The sequence below is a fragment of the Rhinoderma darwinii genome, chromosome 8 (genome assembly GCF_050947455.1).
Source record: "Rhinoderma darwinii isolate aRhiDar2 chromosome 8, aRhiDar2.hap1, whole genome shotgun sequence".
NCBI lineage: Eukaryota > Metazoa > Chordata > Amphibia > Anura > Rhinodermatidae > Rhinoderma > Rhinoderma darwinii.
The window spans coordinates 9,156,173-9,170,457 of record NC_134694.1 but is presented as its reverse complement, the minus strand read 5'-3'; the positions used below and the strand labels follow the sequence as shown (position 1 = coordinate 9,170,457).

The window sequence follows — 14,285 nt, the reverse complement described above, 5'->3', positions numbered from 1 at the left end:
CAGTCACCAGATCTCAACCCCATAGAGCTGTTGTGGGAGCAGCTTGACCGTATGGTACGCAAGAAGTGCCCATCAAGCCAATCCAACTTGTGGGAGGGGCTTCTGGAAGCATGGGGTGACATTTCTCCCGATGACCTCAGCAAATTAACAGCTAGAATGCCAAAGGTCTGCAATGCTGTAATTGCTGCAAATGGAGCATTCCAAGACCAAAGCAAAGTCTGAAGGAGAAAATTATTATTTCAAATAAAAATCATTATTTCTAACCTTGTCAATGTCTTGACTATATTTTCTAGTCATTTTGCAACTCATTTGATAAATATAAGTGTGAGTTTTCATGGAAAACACAAAATTGTCTGGGTGACCCCAAACTTTTGAACGGTAGTGTATAATTTTTTTTTGTAAGAACCATCTTATGTAAGAAAGGCCTACAACTATTTATCATGACAGAGCCTTATCCTAGTCCCAACAGGTTGTGCTCATCTTGTGGTTTTATCATTGTCGCTGCCTGATTCTGGGAGGGCAGCCATGTCCTCAGACGTATAAGGTGTCAGCCACGTTCACACTCCGGAAGATAAATGCATTTGCAGATTTGTAGTTGGCTTTGCCTAACATAACACAGACTGGCGGCACATAGGGTGAATCCATTAGCCAGAGTTTGGGGTTATAGGTCAGAGGTGGTCTAACAGATACTATTTCCCAGACTGTTTTGCTGTTTTTAGTGCTACACGTGCTGCGTTTACACAAGAAAAAACTTCATGATGAAGAGCTAATAGTACATAAAGTAAAACAAAAGTACAACACAAGGCAGTGGTCTGCAACCTGCGGCATCCGTCACCTCAGACTATAATGGCATCCGTTTAATATATATACGCTATGAACGCTCTTGAACCTTTTTCATGGCGCATACCATTATAATCTATGGGTGACGGATGCCACTGTTAAACATCCGTTTGACGCATACAGCACCCGTAAGCTATGATGGCATCTGTTTAACGAACGTACAGGGAAAACAAAGGGTTAACGGGACTTAATTGATATTGATTACAGTGATCCCAGTAAACAGTCGCCCTAGAGACGTCCATTCAACCATTTACTTAAAAAAAAAAAATTATGATCTTTATGTTTTTGACAAAGTTGGATGACGACAACTATAGCCACTAATACAGGGCCTGTCACCCAGCGGATGGTTGCTGCTGGAAAAGGGACAACCACTCTTGTAAGGCTTTGTGTGCGCAGAGCAGTTCAACCCTTCCCTCTACTCTTAGCAGCTTATACAAGTGTGTTACTCAGCAGGGGGCGATATTGAGTAGGGTGAAGCGTATATGAAGTCTGCTCCATCCGGAGGCATTATGGGAGTGACCAGGGGCGTAGCTAAAGGCTCATGGGCCCTGGTGCAAGAATTCAACTTGGGCCCCCCTACCCCTCCCCCAACATCACCAGACCCCCTGCGCACACCTATGCCCAGCTGCCTTGCCCGACAGACCCCATGAATGCCCACACAGTATAATAGCTGCCCCCACAGTTTAATAGCCCCCATAGCTGCCCCCCACACAGTATAATGCCCCCCATAGCTGACCACTACATTACAATGCTCCCCATATCTGCCCCCACAGTATAATGCCCTATAGCTGCCCCACAATATATTGCCACCCACAGCTGCCCCATACAGTATGTTGCTCCCCCATAGATACACCATACAGTGTAATGCCCCACGCAGTATAATGCCCCTCTTAGCTTCCGCATACAGTATATTCCCCCATAGCTGCCTGATACAGTATAATTCCCCCATACAGTATAATGCCCCGTCAGCAGCTGCCATATGAGCCCGTCCCCTCCCATACCCAGTATAATGCCCCCATATGTATGTACCTAATAGGTAAGTAATTATATTATTTTTCTATCTCCGTTCCTTCTCCTCTGCACTGTGCTGTGAGTGGCTCGGCGCAGACAGGCACGATGACATCACTACATCGCAAGTCCTGTGGACGCAGATTGTTGGAAGCGGGACCAGCGCGGTCAGCGCTGTGTGGCAATGGGTGCCCTGTGGGCCCCAGGCTTAGGGGCCCGGTCGCAGTTGAGACCCCTCCAGGCAGCTATGCCACTGGGAGTGACGTTTACAATAAGGTATCTATTTTCTGTGTGTTTACGATATACGGTGTTTACTATTCCATTTCTGTTCATATCATTCGTAAATGGAACTCCCCCTTAAATATGGCTAATATAGTCTTACTGTCATTATAGAATAGAAGATTGTTTGTTCATAGATTGCTTATATTATGTAGAATGTGTGAGAAAAACATATGACTTTACCCCAGCAAGGTTAGAAGTGTCTGTCCTGTAAAACATTGGAATGGTCTCTGTGGTATCTTGAGATGGCCCATATACGTCTTAGAGACCTGTACGATTCTATTTCTATGACAAGAAAAATGCTGGTTGCTAAGTTTAACCTTTTTCTCTTCAGAAGTGATATCCCAGCTGTTCGGAAACTCAACCCTCTACCCAAAGTGAAGCCCAAAACACATGGCCACTCGGTTGACTTTTACAGGAGCGACCAAAGGAGGGCAGAGACAGACAATACGTTATGTCTCAGCTGTTCAGTAGATACACGGTTTACCAATAGCCGGTCATCTACAGAGGAGAGACAAGTCGGATTAGTTTGATTTATTGAAATTGTAAAGGAACTAATATAAAACTATATCTATTTATCCATCTCCTGTCGAATATTGAGCTCATATTTATCTATCCATTTATCTCATATCTATCCAGCCAAGCCATCTATTTATCTCCTAGCTCTTTATATAGAATAAAGGAAAGGCAGCACTCCATATTTGCAAAAGTGAAAAAAGTGGTCATCTCTCTCATCTCTCTCATCTCTCTCATCTCTCTCATCTCTCTCATCTCTCTCATCTCTCTCATCTCTCTCATCTCTCTCATCTCTCTCATCTCTCTCATCTCTCTCATCTCTCTCATCTCTCTCATCTCTATCTAATCTCTATCTAATCTCTCTCATATCTATCTAATCTCTCTCATATCTATCTATCTATCTCTCTAATCTCTATCTAATCTCTATCTCATATCTATCTCATATCTATCTAATCTCTCTCAGATCTATCTAATCTCTCTCAGATCTATCTAATCTCTCTCATATCTATCTAATCTCTCTCATATCTATCTAATCTCTCTCAGATCTATCTAATCTCTCTCAGATCTATCTAATCTCTCTCAGATCTATCTAATCTCTCTCAGATCTATCTAATCTCTCTCAGATCTATCTAATCTCTCTCAGATCTATCTAATCTCTCTCAGATCTATCTAATCTCTCTCAGATCTATCTAATCTCTCTCATATCTATCTATCTATCTCTCTAATCTCTATCTAATCTCTATCTCATATCTATCTCATATCTATCTAATCTCTCTCAGATCTATCTAATCTCTCTCAGATCTATCTAATCTCTCTCATATCTATCTAATCTCTCTCATATCTATCTAATCTCTCTCAGATCTATCTAATCTCTCTCAGATCTATCTAATCTCTCTCAGATCTATCTAATCTCTCTCAGATCTATCTAATCTCTCTCAGATCTATCTAATCTCTCTCAGATCTATCTAATCTCTCTCAGATCTATCTAATCTCTCTCAGATCTATCTAATCTCTCTCAGATCTATCTAATCTCTCTCAGATCTATCTAATCTCTCTCAGATCTATCTAATCTCTCTCCGTAGCTGCTTAGATTGATCCGTGTATAGACAGTCATAGGCGGGGGGTGTGGCCAAACAGTTTGAGTGACAAGAGAGAGGGCGGAGCTGGACTCACTTGATGAGATGAGGGAGATAAAAGGAGAAATATGTTGTAATAGGATTCCTGTCAGATATAAGAGAGAAGAAACTGAGGTAACCGACATTGTTAATAATGGGGATATGCCCCTGAGATAAATAAACCTCCATTTTAGTCAGAGTTGTGATGAAGGTGAAATAAAGAGCTTGATTTAGTCTTGATGAGATGAGGAAGAATGGAGTCACCTATGAGGTAACGTTGAAAAAAAACGTGCAGGAAAACAGGATTTCTGTCCGATATAAGAGAAGAAACTGAAGTAACCAACATAGATGATAATTGGGATATCCCCAGAGATAAATACACCTCCATTTTAGTCCCCTTCATTTATGTGCTGTATATTTTAAAAAAAACGACTGCGGTAAAATGAAGAGCCTGATGAGATGAGTGAGATAACGTGGTCAGTTGAAAGGTATCATTGAGAAAGGAGAAAAATGCGTAGAAATATAGGATTTCTGTCAGATAAGAGAAGAAATTGAGGTAACAGACATTAATGATGATGGGGATATGCCCTAGAGATAAATACACCTCCATTTTAGTCAGAGTTGTGCTGTATAGAAGGAAACAAAATGGCTGAGGTAAAATGAAGAGCAGAGTTCACATTTGATAAGATGCAGAAAGAAGAATGAAGTCCGCTGTGAGGTCATTATGATAAAGCAGATATCTGATATGAATCCTATATTACTATACATATAAGAGAGCAGAAACTGAGGTAACAGACATTGTTAATAATGGGGACATCCCCCTGAGAGAAACCTCCATTTTAGTCAGACTTGTGCTGAAGGTGAAATGAAGAGTTTGATTTACTCGAGATGAGGAAGAAAGAATGGAGTCCGCTGTGAGGTAGCGTTGAGAAAAGAGAAAAATGTGCAGGAATACAGGACTTCTGTCCGATATAAGAGAAAAAACTGAAGTAACCAACATAGATGATGATTGGGACATCCCCCAGAGATCAATAAACCTCCATTTTAGCCCCCTTCATTTATGTGCTGTATAAAAGAAAACAAATTGACTGAGGTAAAATGAAGAGCCGGATGAGATGAGACATAAAATGAAGTCCGTTGAAAGGTAACATTGAGTAAGAAGAAAAATGTGTGGAAAAAAATATAATATTTCTGTCAGATAAGAGAAGAAATTGAAGTAACCGACATTGATCGTAATACCCTAGAGATAAATACACCTCCGTTTTAGTCAGAGTTGTGCTCCATTTCGTCTCTCTGACGTGAATCCTATATTCCTCTACATGTAAGATATTTATCTTTTCTAAACATCACCTCATAACTGATTCCATTCTTCCTTCCTCATCTCAAGTCTTAGGCCTCATGCACACTAACGTGTTTTTGCGTCCACAATTCATCCGCAAAGATGCGGATGAATTGCGGACCCATTCATTTCTATTGCACACGACCATGGTTTCCATGTTCCATGTATTGGCCGGGAACCCGGACAGCAAAAAAAAAAATAGGACAAGTCATTGTACGGTCTGGATTTGCGGTCCGGGCTCATTGAAATCAATGTGTGCACGGTCCGTGAATTGTGGACGGCCCGTGGATGACACTCCGCGGCCGTCCGTGCCGTAATAACGGACCGTGCAGGGCTACGGTCGTGTGCAGGAGGCCTTAGACCAAGCTCTTCATTTTACCTCAGCCATTTTGTTTTCTTTTAGGCTGGGTTCACACTGTGTGTTTCCGGCATGTGTTTTGTTTTTGGTTGACAAACTCCTATTGAGGGACAAAAGAGTTTATTTACTAAACTTTTTTATATATTTTTTTTTTTTTAAACTGCACTGTGTGAACGCAGCCTAAAAGAAAAAATTGCTGCGGTAAAATCAAGAACTTGGTCTAACACTTGATGAGATGAGATGAGGGAGAATGGAGTCGTTTGTAAGGTAATGTTGAGAAAAGAGAAATATCTTATATGCATAGGATTCATGTCAGTGAGAAGAAACTGAGGTAACAAACATTGAAGATATTGGGGATATCCCCCAGAAATAAATACAACTCTGACTAAAATGGAGGTGTATTTTATAAACGGAAGCAAAATGGTGGAGTTCAGATATTTCTCTACATATAAGGCCCCATCCACATTGCGTTTGTGCGATCCACCAAGTGTATACGTTTTTAAACACTAAAGTATTGCAGCGTATAGCTCGGTATATACATGGACTATAATGGGTCAAACGCAGACCAAAATAGCATCCGTTTGGTCTATGTTTGTCATGGTTTATGTTGGGACACAGTTTTTTGGGAAAGTACTGAAAAGCGTAGTCTGCTGGGCTATTCTGTACTTCAGAAAAATGTATACGCAATGAAATGTTTTTCTTTTAGCACTGATCTCAATGGATGACGTATGCAAACGTAATGCTATATGTTTGTATCCATTTACATACAGTAAATAAATCTCCTTCGTTTTTTTTTCACTTTAAAAAAGAAAAAAAAAATGTATACATTTTTTTTTTTTAAGGTAAAAAAAACGACAAACGCATATCGACATATGAGCATACGCTAGACCAGGGGTCTCAAGCACGCGGCCCCTGAGGCTGTGATCTGCGGCCCGCGGGACACAGCCGCTAGTACAGGCTCTGCTCCGGGACTCTGTGGAATCCCCTGACATTGCTATCCATATATGGATAGCGATGTCTGGGGCTTCCCCAGAGCCGGAGTGCCGTGCAGAGCGCTAGTATAGGCTCTGCTCCGGGACTCCAGTTCTGGGCAAGCCCCTGACATCACTGTCCATATATGGACACTGATGTCAGTGGCTTCCCCAGAGTTCCGGCTCTGGGGTTGCCCCTGACATCATATTCTGGTCCAGGAGGATCCCCTCTGTGTATGGACAGTGACGTCAGGGGCTCCAACAGTAGAGGAATCCCCAGACAAAGCATCGGCAACGCTCTGGCTGTGGATTCCACTCCTAGAGGGAGCCCCAATGGAGCTATATACTGGGGGTGTGTGTGGTATTATCTGCAGAGGGCACTGTGGCAGCATCTGCGGAGGTGGCAGTGGCAGCATCTGCGGAGGTGGCAGTGGCAGCATCTGCGGAGGTGGCAGTGGCAGCATCTGCGGAGGGGGCACTGTGGCAGCATCTGTGGGGGGCACTGTGGCATCTACAAGTGGGTGTGTGGTAGCATCTACGGAGGACACTGGCATTATCTATGGGTGTGTTGCATTATCTGCAGAGGGCTCTGTGGCACTATCTAAAAAGGGGCTGCCCAATCTAGACATTTGTGTGTCTGCCAAACACTGCCAACTGAGCCGCCGAACTGGATTGTTGAAGCACGTGGAGAAATCTCGCAAATTTTAGTTAAGTTTAAACCTAGCGGTATTATTATAGTAATGTAGTATTGTTATAGTAATGCAGTATTATAGTAATGTGATATATATAACCTATTTGTACATCCAGGAGGGAATCATCTGACTATCAGTCAAAGAGGATTCGACGTGAAACCAAGTAAAGACTTGGGGCACTGACCTTCTATATACAAGATATATCCTACAAATGAGGTCAATTAACACAACATTGTTATGAAAAGATACAAAATATATTTTATTGGTAAACATGTATAAGACCAAACGAATTTTAAAAATGACGCATACAATGCAACATTGTGGTGTCTAGCAGGGCAGGGCAGGGCAGGGCAGGATGTTGAAGCAGTATACAATTCAAAAATATGAATAAGATTCCAGAATTTTAAAAGAGTTTTTGCATAACAATAAAACAGCAATAACAATTACTAAAAGAAATCAGTACAACAATCATATGTATGGATGAAGAAGGAACGAAACACAATGTGGTGGGCGAAGAAGAATGTGAGCGGCGAGCACAGGACAGTACGCACAGTAGCGTCGCTGATGTCATGGCAACCGCAAAACTACGGTGGCCAGGAGAGGCCCAAAAGGTAATATCTGGTACTGGAGAAACATACAAACGAGGAGAATAGAAGGACTGATCAGGCATTGCACGGTGAATACTCGAGAAGAGGGAAGGCAGACCACTTGGAACAGGTAAAAAGATGTTTTGTAACACATGAAAGGAATGCGCAGAGTTGTGAGGGGATTAAATATATTCGGGAACGGCACTGAAAAACATGTTGGGCAGTGGATGGTGAGAAAATCTTACCTAATGAGGGAAAACAATGATAATAAGTATAGGTGATGCAAAGGAAATAATAAACAATGATGATGGTGAGGAGAAATGATAATGGATAAAATAATTATAATAAAAATAATAAATAAATGATGAATAATAAATGATAAAGGGGGAAAAAAAATTGGGAATATGACCTGAATAGGACCAAGCAAATAAATTATAAATGGAAACTTGCTAATAGAAGAAAAATAATAATGGGATGGAAAAAAACAACCCATATACTGATATTAATCTAATGCAGATTTGGTTATGTCATTCAAGCCATTGGGTTACAGGGTCCCAAGTTTATATATCCAAAAATGTTCCCTCTGTTTCAATCTGATGAATCTATTGGGTACATCCACAGGGATGCTTTCTATTGGAGTAACTGAAACGTTATCGATATTGCACTCATGTTTATCCGCACAATGTCTGGAAACACTCTGAGGAAACCAATCTTGACATTAAATCTGTGTTTGTTTAATCTGTTCCTTAATGTTTGGGTTGTGCGACCCACATACTGCAAATTACACGTACATTGCAGTAGATAAATTACAAAAATACTCCCGCAGTTGAGGAAACACTTGATGGGAAAAATTTCATGTGTTACACTGGAGCAGAATTCAGTAATTTTGTTAGTAATGCTCAAACAGCAGAGGCATCGGACGTGGCCACAGCGGAAAGAGCCATTTTTCTTTATGAAAGATTTCTGGGTATTCGGGTGAGTACTTTGCAATTTACTTGGTGCTATTAAATTTTTTTATCGTTTTTGCTCTTCTGTATGTGATTTTAGGTTTGGATGGGAGAAGCGTTTTCATGAAAGGATCATTTTTGAGAATATACCAGTGTTTTTGAAGTATTGATGTGATTAATTTACTTCCATTATTGAAGGAGGTGATGAAATTGTATTTATGTTCTATTTGATTGCCCTTTTTTATGCTTGTGGCTACAGGATTAATGCAATCTAGTTGCGTTAGGCTCCTAGCTTTGGATTCCGCACCTTTAATTAAACTGGTGGGAAAATTCTTCTCTTCTAATCTCTTTCTCAGGAGATCACATTCCTTTGAAAAATCTGTGTCCTTTAGAACAATTTTGTGTATTCTCCTGAACTGGCCAAAAGGTAAAATTTTCAGCCATGGTGGGTGATGGGCACTCCTAAAATCCAAGTAGCTATTTACATCTACTGTTTTGAAATGTTTTTTTTGTTGAGAGTGATTGAATTTATATTGGTGATGCATACACTTTCTGCAAATGTTGTTTGATACTTTTGAGACTTTCTGTATCAATTTCTCAGGCATTTCAAGATCTCTGCTTGCTGTCATTCAATAGGACCCTTCAACATTTACTTCCAGTGTCTAAAAAAAGATCTGTCCTGGTGTCCACTGTGGATTTCATTCTTTGCATTGCGGTTTTGTCACGCCTGAACCAACTCTAATGAGTCAAGCACAGAGACCCAGTGTGGTCACCTGTCGGCAGAGCCTGTTGCTAAGGAACTGCCCACGTTCGTTCAGTGCTTACATAGATTATTCTGGCATAATTAAAATTTAAAACTCCAGTTTTCGACAGTTGCACTTTTAATATTTGCGTGTTTAGGATCAAAAAGAGAAGTATTGAGCTTATTAGGCCTCGTTCACACAGAGTTTTGTGCAGAAGGAAAACTCTGCCTCAAAATTACGTTTGGGATTTTGAGGCAGATTTTGTCCTTCCTGCGCGTCGTTTGCCGCGTTTTTCGCTCTCGCCCATTTGCTACGGGCAAAAAACTCAGCAAAATACGCTTTCTCTGCCTCTCATTGATGTCAATGGGAGGTCAGAGGCGTAAACGCGCGAAGATAGGGCATGTCCCTTCTTTCTCCTGCGAGGCGGTTTTACCGCTCCAAAAAGCTCGTCAAAATACTCCGTGTGAACAGGGCCTAATGAGCCATGGAAATGCCTCCAATAAGTACATTCCAGCTATGTTTCTGCTTCTCATGCGTTGATTTTATACTGTTTATTATGTTAATATTATTGGAAATGTTTTGCAGTACAGTATAATGATATCTAATTCGTACTATGTCAGATATTTATTGTATGTCTGTGCTCCCAAGCGGCTGAATGGAACAGAAGGTCACAGATGGCAGCTGAAGGAAGTGTTAATAGCCCTGTGCTGCTTCATATCTGTATGTTATTTAAATTAAATACTTCCTTTGGGGAGGAGGGGAAGTATATAATTTATTGCACCTGCATTTTCTGTAAACTTTTGCTCAAAATACATATATAAATGAATATAGGCAGTATAATACATAAATCAGCCTAAGGCCCTGTTCACACATAGTTTTTTTGCCGCAGAAACCGTGTCAGAAACCTTGGCAAAAAACGGCTGAAAGTGCCTACTCAGGAGGCGTTTTTTTCCTGCGAGCGGAAAAAAAATCCTCGCGGGAAAATGAAGCGACATGCCCTGTCTTCGGGTGCTTCCGTCTCTGACTTCTCATTGACCTCAATGGGAGGCAGAGAAAGCGGTTTGTCGCTGCCTTTTTTCGCCCGCGGAGCTTAATGGCTGCGGCCGAAAACAGCAGCAAACGGCGTGCAGGCAGGTCAAAATCTGCTTCAAAATTCTGCGTCAAAATCACGCTCCCTCCATTCTGAGCTCTACAGCGTGCCCAAACAGCAGTTTACATCCACATATATGGCATCGCCGTACCCTGTAGAACCTGCTTAACAATTTGAGATATTTGTCTTTAGTGGCACAAGATTCCTTGTGGGATTTTGTTTTCCTAATAGTCACTTTTGGGGGGTTTCCACTGTTTTGCTCCCTAAGGGATTTGCAAATGCGACACAGCACCCAAAAACCATTCTAGCAAAATTTGAGCTCCAAAAGCCAAATTACCCTCCTTCCATTCTGAGCCCTGACAGTGTAGTGTGACCACATATGGGCTGTTATCGGACTCGGGAGAAATAGCTTTACAAATATTAGGGTGCTTTTTCTCATTTTATTCTTTGTGAAAATGAAAAAATTCTGAGATAAAACTCCTCTTTGCGTGAAAAAATGCAGACTTTCATTTTTGCGGCCTAATTACAAGAAATTTAGTAAAAAACCTGTAAAATGCTCACTGTACCCTTAAATGAATTCATTGGGGAGTGGAGTTTCTAAAATTATGTATTTTTGGGGGTGTTTCCTTTTTTGTTTTGGCACCACAAGACCTTTTCAAAACTGACATGGTGCCTAAAACATATTCTAATAAAAAGGAGGCCCCAAAATCCTCTAGGTGCTTCTCAGGCCTGTTCTTCAGTCCATTAGCACACCAGGGTCACGTGAGAAATGTAAAAAAAAATGCAGAATCTGGGCAATAAATATTGAGTATTTGCGGTTTTTTCTCTTGTAAAATCTTCTGTTACAGAAATGTTTTAATTAAATTGTAATATCTTCAAAAAAAAAAGTAATGTGTACATTTCAGCTCAACTTTCCTTTTAATTCCAGTGAAATGCATAAAGGGTTAAGAAACTTTCTAAATGCTGTTTTGAATACTTTGAGGGGTGCAGTTTTTAAAATGGGGTGTTTTATGGGGATTTCTAACATATAGCCCTCTCAAAGCCACTTCAGAACTGAACTGGTCCCTAAAAAAAAAAAAAAAAAAAGGCTTTATATTTTCTTAAAAATTAGGAATTTCTGCTAAAGTTCTATGCCTTGTAAGGTCCTAGAAAAATAAAAGCATGTTCCAAAAACTATACATACATAAAGTAGACATATGGAATGTGAAATAGTAACTATTTTGTGTTTTATTACGATCTGTTTTACAAGCAGATACATACAAATTTAGAAAAAAAATGTATGTAAATGTTGGTGTTTTTCACAAATAAACATTGAATGTTTTTTCCAAATTTTACCACTAACATAAAGTACAATGTGGCACGAGAAAACAATCTCCGAATCGCTTGGATAAATAAAAGCATTCCAAAGTTATTACCACATAAAGTGACACACGTCAAATTTGAAGCCATTGGCCTGGTACTTAAGGCCAAAACAGGCTGCGTCCTCAAGAGGTTAATGCATCTGTGACATGGAGATTTTTTAAAGCTGCCTTTTGACATGACTGTGGTGCGAATAAGGCTAGGGTTTCCTAGTGGGTTAACATAAGGCACAACCTGAATTTTCTTTTATGGGGGAAGAAGTTCACTTCTAGAAAGTGGCTCAACCATGAAAAAGTTGCATAAGACGAAACCTGCAACAGCTGATCCCTCTGGCTGCTGGCATTGTCACCCATCAACAATTACCCGTATACGAAATGTAAATACAACAAGAAAAATGTATCCTTTTTTTTTTATTGAAAAATTTTCTAACCATCATTTAGATAGGGATGTCTTCCAACTGGGAAAGGAATATGTTCTGTGTACTTCAAGAGTCCCAAGATAAGAAAAAAGTACAGTACTTGAGGTAAGAGCTGAAAAACCTGATATTTGTATTGGTGTGAATTGGAAAAAAGCAACTTCTAATGTAGAATATGTCTAATATTACGCTATCCTTGAAGAAAAATAGGGGAGATGCAAATGTCTGTCAGGCAGTCATTCCTTTCCCCGCTCCAATAATACACCAAATATCATGTGGCACTGGATCCCAGCGGCCATCTTACTCAACTTGTCAAATGGCACTGTAAGGGCTTGTTGCACTTATGTATAGGCACCATCAGCCCTTCTGAATGAAGGAAGTGTAGCCAAAAAGGAGGCCTTCTGGGATAAATCTAGATTGGTTTAGTATAGTGAACAGGATCAATGAAGAGAGTGATAGTTGAAAACAGATGAGAGGGAATTAACCTGATGATATACAGTCTCCTGCCTGGTGTGTGTGTTTGTGTGTGTGTGTGTGTGTGTGTGTGTGTGTGTGTATGTGTGTATACAGTGAAGGAAATAAGTATTTGATCCCTTGCTGATTTTGTAAGTTTGCCCACTGTCAAAGACATGAACAGTCTAGAATTTTTAGGCTAGGTTAATTTTAGCAGTGAGAGATAGATTATATATATAAAAAAAAAAAACACAGAAAATCACATAGTCAAAATTATATATATTTATTTGCATTGTGCAAAGAGAAATAAGTATTTGATCCCTTTGGCAAACAAGACTTAATACTTAGTGGCAAAACCCTTGTTGGCAAGCACAGCAGTCAGACGGTTTTTGTAGTTGATGATGAGGTTTGCACACATGTTAGATGGAATTTTGGCCCACTCCTCTTTGCAGATCATCTGTAAATCATTAAGATTTCGAGGCTGTCGCTTGGCAACTCGGATCTTCAGCTCCCTCCATAAGTTTTCGATGGGATTAAGGTCTGGAGACTGGCTAGGCCACTCCATGACCTTGATGTGCTTCTTTTTGAGCCACTCCTTTGTTGCCTTGGCTGTATGTTTCGGGTCATTGTCGTGCTGGAAGACCCAGCCACGAGCCATTTTTAATGTCCTGGTGGAGGGAAGGAGGTTGTCACTCAGGATTTGACGGTACATGGCTCCATCCATTCTCCCATTGATTCGGTGAAGTCGTCCTGTGCCCTTAGCAGAGAAACACCCCCAAAACTTAATGTTTCCACCTCCATGCTTGACAGTGGGGACGGTGTTCTTTGGGTCATAAGCAGCATTTCTCTTCCTACAAACACGGCGAGTTGAGTTAATGCCAAAGAGCTCAATTTTAGTCTCATCTGACCACAGCACCTTCTCCCAATCACTCTCACAATCATCCAGATGTTCATTTGCAAACTTCAGACGGGCCTGTACATGTGCCTTCTTGAGCAGGGGGACCTTGCGGGCACTGCAGGATTTTAATCCATTACGGCGTAATGTGTTACCAATGGTTTTCTTGGTGACTGTGGTCCCAGCTGCCTTGAGATCATTAACAAGTTCCCCCCGTGTAGTTTTCGGCTGAGCTCTCACCTTCCTCAGGATCAAGGATACCCCACGAGGTGAGATTTTGCATGGAGCCCCAGATCGATGTCGATTGACAGTCATTTTGTATGTCTTCCATTTTCTTACTATTGCACCAACAGTTGTCTCCTTCTCACCCAGCGTCTTACTTATGGTTTTGTAGCCCATTCCAGCCTTGTGCAGGTCTATGATCTTGTCCCTGACACCCTTAGAAAGCTCTTTGGTCTTACCCATGTTGTAGAGGTTAGAGTCAGACTGATTAATTGAGTCTGTGGACAGGAATCTTTTATACAGGTGACCATGTAAGAGCTGTCTATAATGCAGGCACCAAGTTGATTTGGAGCGTGTAACTGGTCTGGAGGAGGCTGAACTCTTAATGGTTGGTAGGGGATCACATACTTATTTCTCTGTGCACAATGCAAATAAATATATATCATTTTGACAATG

General features: G+C 40.8%; 1 long non-coding RNA gene across 4 annotated transcripts in view; it reads left to right on the top strand.

Moving 5' to 3' along the window:
* Positions 1-3,797: 3,797 nt before the first annotated feature.
* The window catches only part of LOC142659139 (uncharacterized), a 37,584-nt gene continuing 27,096 nt past the window's right edge, over positions 3,798-14,285 (top strand). Inside the window, exons 1-2 of one of the 4 annotated variants that reach the window (XR_012850274.1) lie at positions 3,798-3,893; positions 7,234-7,835. This is a non-coding gene — a long non-coding RNA (uncharacterized LOC142659139). Of the gene's footprint in view, positions 4,903-7,233; positions 7,836-14,285 lie in introns of all 4 variants that reach the window. The other 3 variants (XR_012850273.1, XR_012850275.1, XR_012850276.1) reach the window with 3 other exon arrangements.